Raw genomic sequence first — 11738 nt, 5'->3', positions numbered from 1 at the left:
AAAAAAAAAAAAAAAAAAAAAAAATGGTGATGGTGGCCAGGCGTGGTGGCTCATGCCTGTAATCCCAGCACTTTGGGAGACTGAGGCAGGCAGATCATCTGAAGTCAGAGGTTTGAGACCAGCCTGCCCAGCATGGTGAAACCCCATCTCTACTAAAATTTCAAAATTAGTCCGGCATGGTAGCACACGCCTGTAGTCCCAGCCACTCAGGAGGCTGAGGCATGAGAATCGCTTGAACCCAGGAGACGGAAGTTGCAGTGAGTCAAGATTGCACCACCGCACTCCAGCCAGGGCAACAGAGCGAGACTCTGCCTCAAAAAAAAAAAAAAGAAGAAGATGGTGGTGGCAACAGTGGCAACAGTGGTGGGTTCCCCAAGTTCAGTGCTTCTCAGCTGTGTCATAAACACTGCCGGTGTAATGTCCACTTGCACCCCTCTGTTGTTGTTCCTGTGAGAGTTGAGGACAAGGGGAACAGACATAACTAGGATGTTCAGGCTGCTTTATCTGTGTCTGAGGAATCCTGTCTTCTACCAGCATCTAAGAAACAACACCAGGCTAGTTTATTGGTGGAGTAAAATCCCAGCCCCTGGCAGGCGTTCTAGGCAGAAGGAACAGTGTGAGCAAAAGCAGTGCCTACACTGTTAAGGGAACAGGGTAGTGCTGCTTGGTTGATTATCTAAGCCTCAGGGCAATGACTTTCAATTGGCCAGAAAGGAAGGCTAGAAACTTGTAACAAGAAGAAATGTGTGGCCCATGCTGTGACCCCGTGATCGGCACTTAACGGTTCACAGTCAGATCCTGTTCTGTCTCCAGGCTACTGTAAAAGTACTGCATATATAGACTCAGCTCACATTTTTTAAACATCTATTATGTACCAGGCCCTGGGCTGACACCGGACACAAATCAGCTAATGGCAGAGGCAAAATGCAAAGCAAGAAAGCAGATGGGTGGCAGGACCTGCAGAATCCTGCCTTGAGTCTTATGATTAAATTACTAGATAAACATTCCCTGAGCAGCTACTGTGTACCTGGCAGTATGCTATCATTAGATGCCTGAGCTGGAAGAGGCCTTAAGGATCATTTGCTTCAGGCTTCTCATTTTACAGAGGGAGTAACTGAGGCCCAGAGAGGGGAAGCGACTTGCCCCAGGTCACACTGCTGGTTAATGATGGGAGTGTCAAGTTTAGGTCTCCTGACACACAATATGGTGTGTTACTACAATACTCTGTGACACCATCAGGATGGCACCCAAACAGGAAACTCCCTGGAGCTGTAGGGCAGGGGGCTCTGTTCAGGAACACGGTGGAGCCAGGCCCAGGACACGTACTCACATCTCTGGACCAAGAGGCTCACTCCTCCTGGCCTATTCCCAGGATGGCTCCCACCAGGCTGTCGGAACAGAGGCTACTGGGGTAGTCAGTGAGGTCCCCTCTGGGGGTCACTTCTGGGAGGTGCTGGCTGGGACTCTGGGTGGCTCTTGAGCTTGTTGATCCAGCCCCCAGGGAGTACCTGGGCCTTTGCCTGAGCCGTGAGGCAGCCTGGACTCTGGACAGTTGTTTGCAGCAGCAGGGGTCAGGGGCCTCGGTTCGGAGCTGATCTGACCTTCACGATCCAGACCTGGTGAAGGCATTTGACTCTGGCAGAACTCAGCCCTCACCCCTCAGGGAACACCGGCCAGGACCAGACCCCAAACCACCCAGACTGATTTTTGTGTGAAGCCACCCAGGACACTGGCTGGCAAGGCTGGGACCCTTAGGCTGAGTAATTGTGGGCAACTCTGGTAGGTGCTTCTGAGGCCATGCCATCAAGAGGCTGCCCATGAGGTGTTGAAGATGCCCTTGCTGGGACCCATGATGGGGATGTGCACAACCCCGAAGACCACAGGGGAAAGTGGGGCCGCATCTGAGTGGTTGGACGCCCTGAGCCAGGACGGACTGGGTAATCAGCACTGCTCTGACAGTCCCACTTTGGGTAGAAGTGGGGCTGGCTCAACAGTAATAACTAACATTTGCAGAGCACCTACTGCATTCCAGGCACTACACCAGGTGCTCTCTGCATTTGTCTCATTTACTTCCCACAATAGCCCTGTGAAGTAGGAGCTGTTAAAACCATCCTCATTTTAGGCCAGGGGCGGTGGCTCACACCTGTAATCCCAGCACTTTGGGAGGTCGAGGCGGGTGGATCGCCTGAGGTCAGAAGTTCGAGACCAGCCTGGCCAACATGGTGAAACCCCATCTCTACTAGAAATACAAAAAGTAGCCAGGTGTCATGGCATGCGCCTGTAGTACCAGCTACTCGGGAGGCTGAAACAGGAGAACTGCTTGAACCCGGGAGGCGGAGGTTGCAGGGAGCTGAGATCGCGCCACTGCACTCCCGCCTGGGTGACAGAGTGTGACTCCATCTCAAAACAAACAAACAAAAACAAAACAAACAAACAAATCCTCACCTTAAAATGAGGAACCTGAGCCCAAGACATAGGGAGGTTATGTGGCTCATCCAGTGTCACACAGCTAGTAGAGACAGAAATTCCAAATTGGGGCTTTTAACCACTGCGTTTATCTGAGGCTTCAGCCTTGGTCTAGGAGGAGACAAAACATCAGAGGACTGCCCCTGAACGGCAGGAAGGAGAATGGTCCCGATTTTGTGGGGAGGGTCAGGAGGTAGAGGGCTGGGCAAGAGGCCCCAAGAGTGAGTGGGGCCAGGCAAAAGACCATGAGAGTGGGTGTGGTTGCTGCAGTCCCTGAGATTTGCACTTGGGAGCCTGACTCTGTTTGCTATTTCCATGTCTCCCCCTGCTATGCTAGGGAGCCCCTGGAATGGGGGATTTGCCCCCTAACTCCCTATCCTATCCACAGCAGAAGCTTTTTTTGTTTTGTTTTGTTTTTGTTTTTGTTTTATTTGAGACAGAGTCTCGCTCTGTCACCCAGACTGGAGTGTAATGGTGTGATCCTGGTTCACTGCAACCTCCACCTCCCAGGTTCAAGTGATTCTCCTGCCTCAGCCTCCTGAGTAGCTGGGATTACAGGCGCCTGCCACCATGCCCGGCTCATTTTGTATTTTAGTAGAGATGGAGTTTCACCATGTTGGCCAGGCTGGTCTTGAACTCCTGACCTCAGGTGATCCACCCGCCTCAACCTCCCAAAGTGCTGGGTTTACAGGCGTGAGCCACTGGGCCCAGCAGCAGGAGCTTTAATGTAGGAGGATGCCCCCAAGGGCTGGGCTGGAGTTGGATGATGCTCTGTGCTGAGTGTTTATCTGCATCACCTCCTTATCCCACACGACAGCCTATAAACTGGCTGGTTTGTGTTCTATTCAGGCCTTCAACTGATTAGATGAGACCCACCCACATGGGGAGGGCAATTGGCTTTCAGTCTACCAAAGTACATGTTAATCTCGTCCACAAACACCCTCACTGAAACACTCAGGATCATGTTTGAGCAAATAGCTGGGCATCCTATGGCCCAGTCAAGTTGACACATAAAATTAACTACCACAAGCAGATGTGCAGAGACGAGGCATAGTAAGAGACAGAAAACAGCTGCCTGTGACTTGCTCCAGGTCATTCAGCTGGACTTCACATCTGTGAACACACTTTAGGCTTACAGTACCTTTCTCCCCACTTCTTGGGCAAACTTAAACAGATTTCTGTGCCTTACATTGACTCTGTAGTTAAATAAGGAGGGTCTGCAGCCAAAATGCCAGAATCTGAATCCTGGTTCCATGCGGGCGGGTTTTAAAAAAATAGCTGGAAATTCTGTGACTCTCCTCCCGTCAAGATGTTGGGTCTATGTCCACTTCTCTTGAATCTGGGCAGGCGTATGACTCAGTTGTAACTAATGGCAGTAACAACACTGTATCTCTTCTAGGTCATGTCAAAAAAGGCAATGCAACCTCGGCATGGTGGCTCATGTCTATAATCCCAGCACTTTGGGAGGCCGAGGTAGGCAGATCGCCCTGACCAGGCTGGAGTTCGAGACCAGCCTGGGCAACATGGCAAAACCCTATCTCTACCAAAAATACAAAAAAATAAAAAACAAAAAATTTACCTGGGTGTGGTGGCATGAGCCTGTAGTCCCAGCTACTTGGAAGGCTGAAGTAGGAGGATCGCTTAAACTTGGGAGGCAGAGGTTGCAGTGAGCCAAGATCACACCACTGCACTCCAACCTGGGTGACAGAGTGAGACACTGTCTCAAAAAAAAAAAAAAAAAAAAAAAAAAGGCAATGAATGCAGCTTCTGCCCTATTTGCCAAAATACACATACACTTGAAGCCTTGAGCCACTGTGGAAGAAGTCTGGCTATTCTGAGGCCACCATGCTTCTGGTCACATTGAGAAGCCACTGAAGCACTCCAGTCAACAGTTCTAGTCTTCAGGGTTCCTCAGGCTAGGCACCAAAGAGATAAGAAATAGTTATTCCAGCCCCTCCAGTTATCAAGTCAACCTCAGCATTCAAGGCTTCCCAGCTGAAGTCCTGACACTGTGGAGCAAAAGCAAGCCCCTCCTGCTGTGCTCTGGCTGAATTCCTGTGTAGTGATCATGGTTTTGGTTTTTTGTTGTTGTTTTTGTTTGGTGCTTTTCTGTATTTTATAATGCATTTATTTTACTTTCTGTAATTTAAGATATATTTTTGATACCTTGGGCCCTGGCATACCAGTGGAGGGACTGCCTCCTCCAGAGCCAGCTAATTTCTTTTTTTCTTCTTCTTTTTCTTTTTCTTTCTTTCTTTTTTTTTTTTTTTTTTAGACAGGGTCTTGTTCTGTCACCCATGCTGGTGTGCTGTGGTGCAAACACGGCTCACTGCATCCTCTAACTCCTGGCAAGAGATCTTCCTGCCTCACTCTCCCAAGTAGCTGGGACTACAAGTGTGCACCACCATGCCTGGCTAAGTTTTTATTTTTGTTTTTTTGTGGACCTGAGGTCCCACCATATTGCCCGAGCTGGTCTTGAACTCCCGCTCTTAAGCGATCCTATCCCTTCAGCCTCCCAAAGTGCTGGGATTACAGGCATGAGCCACCGTGCCCAGCCTAATTTTTGTATTTTTAGTAGAGATGGGGTTTCACCATGTTGGCCAAGCTGGTCTCAAACTCCTGACCTCAGGCAATCCGCCCGCCTTGGCCTCCCAAAGTGCTGGGATAGTTGGTGTGAGTCACCGCACCCGGCCCGTATTTGTGGATGAACTGCAACCTAACTTATTAGGTACACAAGATTGAAAACGTAATTTATGAGTATACACCTGTAACAATCACTGAGTCTTGGCCAATCCGGCAGCCATACTTCAACCACTCCTACACTGCTGAGTGTTCAAACTGTCTTCAAATAAGGCAAATGCCAACCTGTAACCAATCCAGCTGTTTCTGTACCTCACTACTGATATTTGTATGTCACTTTACTTCTTTTTTGAGACGGAGTCTCGCTCTGTCGCCTAGGCTGGAGGGCAGTGTTGCAATCTCAGCTCACTGCAACCTCTGCCTTCCAGGTTCAAGCGATTCTCCTGCCTCAGCTTCCCAAGTAGCTTGGATTATAGGCATGTACCACCATGCCCAGCTAATTTTGTATTTTTAGTAGAGATGGGGTTTCACCTAGGCTGGTCTCAAACTCCTGACCTCAGGTGATCTGCCCACCTTGGCCTCCCAAAGTGCTGGGATTACAGGCCTGAGCCACTGCACCCAGCCATCAATATTGTTTTCTAAAAGAGTTTTGACACCCAGCCAGGTCATTGGTTCCCAGGGTATCCCTGGATTATAAGACAAAACTTGCTCTCTTGAGGTTCTTCATACTTCTTCCTACTAGTTTTGTCATCACCCATCATCACCCACTATATCAGAGTCCAGTCTCCACACAGTCATTTAGACAGGCGAAGTTTGATATAAAGACTCATTCACTGTAACAAGGAGTTGGAGTAGTGAGGGACTGGCTCATAAGACAAGGAGAATGCTAAAGAATAAGGAATAGAAGATATAAGGGGCAGCTTCTAGGACCTAGGGCTGAGATAGACACCCAAAAAAGAGTGTCTTCCCCACCCTTCCTCCAGGGCTGAAATCCAGACTTCATTGGAGAGGATGGGGCTGTGGCTCACTGGAGGGCAAAGAAGTCATTGTGGTGCTGCACTGGTGGAACTTGCTAGAAATCTGCCATTTAGGTATGCTGGGGAAGTTGCTCACAGGGAGGTACTGCATCTCAAAACCTGCTGCAAAGTCACCCAAAGAGGTGCCAAGGGAAGCTCCTCACCATAGTGTGTTGCTGACTGCCATGCGCTGTAGGACCTAGGCACTGAAGAAGCTGCTCACACCATAGGAGCCCACGCTGCAGCAGCCTGGGCTGGAGAACCAAATGTGCTCCAGGGGTCAGGCCATAGAGGAACCTCAAACGTTTCAAGAGGCCAGACATGGTGGTACACGCCTGTAATCCCAGCACACAATTAGCTGAGCATGTTGGCACACGCCTGTAGTCCCAGCTACTTGGGAAGCTGAAGTGGGAGGATCCCTTGAGCCCAGGAGTTTGAGGTTGCAGTGAGCCATGATCACACCACTGCACCCCAGCCTGGGCGACAGAGTGAAACCCTGCCTCAAAAACCAACCAACCAACCAAAAAAACCCACAGGAGCCTAATGAGAGGCACACACAGGAACCAAAGAGAGAAACCCATAAACCCTTGCCTCCTACAGTGTCCACTAGGTCCCTCTACTAACAAAGCTGAGCATTGTGTTAGCTGGAAAAGAAAAAGTATTTACCAGGCTCCTCTCCAGGATCATGGAGTTGTACAACAGAAGGTGCATTTGTTGGTGGAGGCAACAAGTTGATAACTGGCACAGTGGATCAACACTCAGCTTCCATATCCACTCCTATATACATTTGAATTTCCATGCAATAATGAAACAGCTCCCTATTTCCACCTAAAGAAGACCAACTGTCTTTCTTATAAATGAAGAAGTTCTCATCCTCTCTCCCAAATAAGAAGACACACAGTCCCAACAATCATTGCATCACTGGCTCTACTAAAGACTTATCAAATGCGGTCATGGTCTCTATTATTTTTTACCTAAAGACTAAATTGTAACATTAGCTTGCATGCAGCAACTTACATAGGAAATAAAAATGGAGAGAAAGAGAAACAAAAAAGTTAGTGCTGTGATTTGAATGCTTGTGTCCCCCCAAATTATTATGTTGACATCTTAACCCCACAAGGTGATGGTATTAGGAGGTAGAGACTTTTGTGTGGTGATTATGTCATGAGGGCAGAACCCTCGTTGATGGAACAAATGTCCTTCTAAAAGAAGCCCCAGAGAGATGTCTTGCCCTTCCACTATGCGAGGACACAGCAAGAAGGTGCAATCTACGAATTAGGAAAAAGGCCCTTACCAGGCAATGAATCTGACAGTGCCTTGATTTTGGACTTCCAACCTCTAGAACAGTAAGAAATAAATTTCTGTTGTTTAGAAGCTAGAAGCTGCTTGCTGGCTAGGCATAGTGGCTCAGGCCTGTAATCCCAGTACTTTGGAAGGCCAAGGTGGAAGGATCGCTTGAGGCCAGGAGGTTGAGACCAGCCTGGGCAATAGAACAAGATCTCATCTCTATAACCCACCCACTCCCATAAAAAAAAAAAAGCAGCAGCAGCAGCAGTAGCAGCAGTAGCTACCTAGTCTATGAGATTTTGAACAGACTGAGGCAGCATGTAAAAAAGTCCCACATATACATAACAAACAGAAAGAAAACATGCAAAACTACTACTATAGTCCAGGTGGCCGGTCACAAGACCAGGCTAATAATCGGTCACAAGGCTGTAATTGATATCTATGCCTTCCTTCTTTCATTACTCATTCCGTATTTCCCCTCATTTTAGCCAGAACCATGGATGAGTGAATTTTTTCATGTGTTGAAGTAACCCAAAGTTTTGTTTCTTTTTCTTTTCTTTCTTTTTTTTTTTTTGAGACGGAGTCTTCCTCTGTCGCCCAGACTGGAGTACAGTGGTGAGATCTTGGCTCACTGCAGCCTCCACCTCTCAGGTTCAAGCGATTCTGCTGCCTCAGCCTCCCAAGTAGGAATATATGCACATGCCATCATGTCTGGCTAATTTTTGTATTTTTAGTAGAGGTGGGATTTCACCATGTTGGCCAGCCTGGTCTTGAACTCCTGAACTCAAGTAATCCACCCACCTCGGTCTCCCAAAGTGCTGGGATTACAGGCATGAGTCACCACACTGGTCTAAAGTTTCATTTCTGAAGGTCCTGAGATGTCAATCTTCCTACCTTCTTTTGGCTACTAGCTTTCCATTGACCTTTACTACTGGGCATGGAAGTACCACTTGGTACACCCTGAGGATCCTCTGGTTTCCAGACATAGTCCTCCTATTCACGTGTTGCAGACAGACTGTAAGGTAGTTCCCCACTATGTCTGCTTTCTGGTATTTACGTTTTTTGTTTTTTGTTTTTTGTTTGTTTGTTTGAGATGGAGTTTTGCTCTGTCGCCCAGGTTGGAGTGCAGTGGTGAGATCTTGGCTCACTGCAACCTCCACCTCCTGGATTCAAGCTAATCTCCTGCCTCAGCCTCTCAAGTAGCTGGGATTACAGGCACATGCCACCACACCTGGCTAATTTTTTGTAGTTTTAGTAGAGACAGGGTTTCACCATGTTTGCCAGGCTGGTCTTGAACTCCTGACCTCAAGTGATCCACCTGCTGTGGCCTCCCAAAGTGCTGGGATTACAGGCATGAGTCACCGCACCTCGCCTGGTATTCACACTTTTATGTGTTCCCCACACCTTGAATAGGAACAGGACCTGAGATTGACTGCTAACCAGAAGGAGCCTAGGCCATGACAAAGGTGATAGCACTCCCATGGTTATGTTATGTGATGTCCCATGGTTGTGTTATGCTAGTCTACGAGTCTGTCTTGCTTGTAGACTTGCTCTAGAGACTCTCCTTGCTGGCTTGATGAAGTAAGTGGCCATTGGCAAAAGCCCATGTGGCAAAGAGCTGTAGAACCCCCCGGAGAACTGTGAGCAGCCTCCAGCTAGCAAGAAATCATGGCCAGGCGAGATGGCTCACGCCTGTAATCCCAGCACTTTGGGACGCCGAGACTGGCGAATCACCTGAGGTTAGGAGCTCGAGAACAGACTGACCAACATGGAGAAACCCCATCTCTACTAAAAATACAAAATTAGCCAGGTGTGGTGGTGCATGCCTGTAATCCCAGCTACTCGGGAGGCTGAGGCAGGTGAATCACTTGAACTTAGGAGGTGGAGGTTGCCGTGAGCAACCATTGCACCCAGCCTGGGCAACAAGAACAAAACTCCGTCTCAAAAAGAGGAGAGGCGAGGCGGGGCGGGGCGGGGCGGGGCGGGGCGAATGGAATGAATTCTGCCAACACTTTGAGCTTGGAAGAGGCTTCTTCCCCTGCCAGGCCTCCAGGCTCCAAGGTGCAGCCTTGGCCAACACCTTGACTGCAGCCTGTGAGTCTTCAGCAAACAACCCAACTGAGCCCTACCAACTTTCCTGACCCACAGAAACTGTGGGTCAATAAATGGGTGTTGTTTTAAGCCACTGTGTTTGCGGTAATTTGTTACACAGTAGTAGAAAACTCACCTGCTGCAGTAGCTCACACCTGTAAATCCCAGCACTTTGGGAGGCCAAGGTGGGTGGGTCATCTAAGGTCAGGAGTTTGAGACCAGCCTGGCCAACATGGTGAAACCTTGTCTCTACTAAAAATACAAAAATTAGCCGGGCGTGGTGGCGGGCTGAGGTAGGAGAATCACTTGAACTTGGGGGGCAGAGTTTGCAGTGAGCCGAGATCAAGCCACTGCACTCCAGCCTGGGTGACAAACCGAGACTCCATCTCAGAAAAAAAAGAAAAAGAAAAAAAGAAAACTAATATACCTCACTATGTAGTAGCAATCCAGCTTCCCCTGACCATCTGGATCAATCACTTCATCCAGTAAAATAATCTGTTTTCTGCTTGTTGACTCAGTAGCACAGACCTTCCAAAATGGACAGTCTCATCTTCCAATACAATGGAACTATGTTATGGCACTTGGTTGAAACATCTTCCCCACATCTCCCACCTTGTAGAATAAGACTCCCAAATCTGCAAGGGTCAAGGTTGTTAAGATAGGAATAAAAAATTCTGGGCTGGGAGTGGTGGCTCATGCTTGTAATCCCAGCACTTTGGGAGGCCAAGGTGGGTGGATCACCTGAAGTCAGGAGTTCGAGACCAGCATGGCCAACATGGTGAAACCCCATCTCTACTAAAAATACAAAAATTAACCAGGCATCGTGGTGTGCACCTGTAATCCCAGCTACTCGGGAGGCTGGGGCATGAGAATCGCTTAAACCTGGGAGGCAGAGGTTGTAGTGGGCTAAGATAGTGCCACTGAACTCCAGCCTGGGCAACAGAGTGAGGCTCTGTCTCAAAAAAAAAAAAAAAAAATTCTGCTAGTGGGTTACTGGGGATAGTAGCAAGTGGATCCACTACCACTTCTACCCTTAATTCCTTGATTCATGAGTTCTAGCCATGGAAGAGATAGCATCAAATGATTCAAAGTATATATTGCATGTTGTAAGACAGAATTCATCCTTTCTGTGTCTTGTCTCCTGAACAGCACTGTAACTGACTCTTCAGTAAGCCATTCCACCTTTCCTTTGTTTTTGTTTGTTTGTTTGTTTGTTGTTGTTTGAGATGGAGTTTTGCTCTTGTTGCCAGGCTAGAGTGCAATGGTGTGATCTCACCACAACCTCCACCTCCTGGGTTCAAGCAATTCTTCTGCCTCAGCCTCCTGAGTAGCTGGGATTACAGGCATGCGCCACCATGCCCAACTAATTTTGTATTTTTAGTAGAGATGGGGTTTCTACATGTTAGTCAGGCTGGTCTCAAACTCCTGACCTCAGGTGATCCGCCTGGCTTGGCCTCCCAAAGTGCTGGGATTACAGGCGTAAGCCACTGCGCCGGGCCCTCCATTCCACCTTTTAACTAGCCCAGCCATTTTCAGGTGATGGAGTAGGTGGTAAAACTAGTTAATTGCATGGCGATGGACCCATTGCTGTGAAATGAGTTATCTGACCAGAAGTATTGTTATGGGGAGGGAAGCCCATGATGGTAAATAAGGCATTCTGTGAGTCCATCGGTGCTGTTTCTGACACAAGCATAATGGGCAAGGAAGGCAAATCCATATTCAGAATATGTGTCTATTGCAATGAGGACAAATCTCAGCCCTTCCATGATGAAAGAGGTGCAGTGTAATGAACTTGCCACCAGTGGCTGGTTGGTCCCCTCTGTGAGTGGTGCCATATTGGAGGGCTTTCTATGGGTCTCGGCTGTTGGCAGATTAGGCACTCAACAGTGATGTTATCTAGGTCAGCTTTGGAAAGGTGAAGTTCACATAATTGAATCCCTGGGCAGCCTCCATCTATGCCACCATGACCACTTTGTTTATGGGCCCATTGCACAAGAACTTGGGAGGCAAGAGAAAGGGTCTGACAGACATCTGGAGCATGCTGTCAATTCTCCTCTTTTCTGTCATATACAATCCTAGCAGGCTAGAAACGGTGGCTCAAGTCTGTAATCCCAGCACTTGGAGATCAAGTGGGTAGATTGCTTGAGCTCAGGAGTTCAAGACCAGCCTGACCAACATGGTGAAACTCTGTCTCTATTAAAATACAAAATTAGCTGGGTGCAGTTGCAGATGCCTGTCCTAGCTACTCTGGAGGCTGAGGCAGGAGAATCATTTGAACCTGGGAGGCAGAGGTTGCAG

Source organism: Rhinopithecus bieti, unplaced genomic scaffold (assembly GCF_001698545.2).
Source record: "Rhinopithecus bieti isolate Rb0 unplaced genomic scaffold, ASM169854v2 scaffold_425, whole genome shotgun sequence".
NCBI lineage: Eukaryota > Metazoa > Chordata > Mammalia > Primates > Cercopithecidae > Rhinopithecus > Rhinopithecus bieti.
This window is presented reverse-complemented; position numbering follows the sequence as displayed.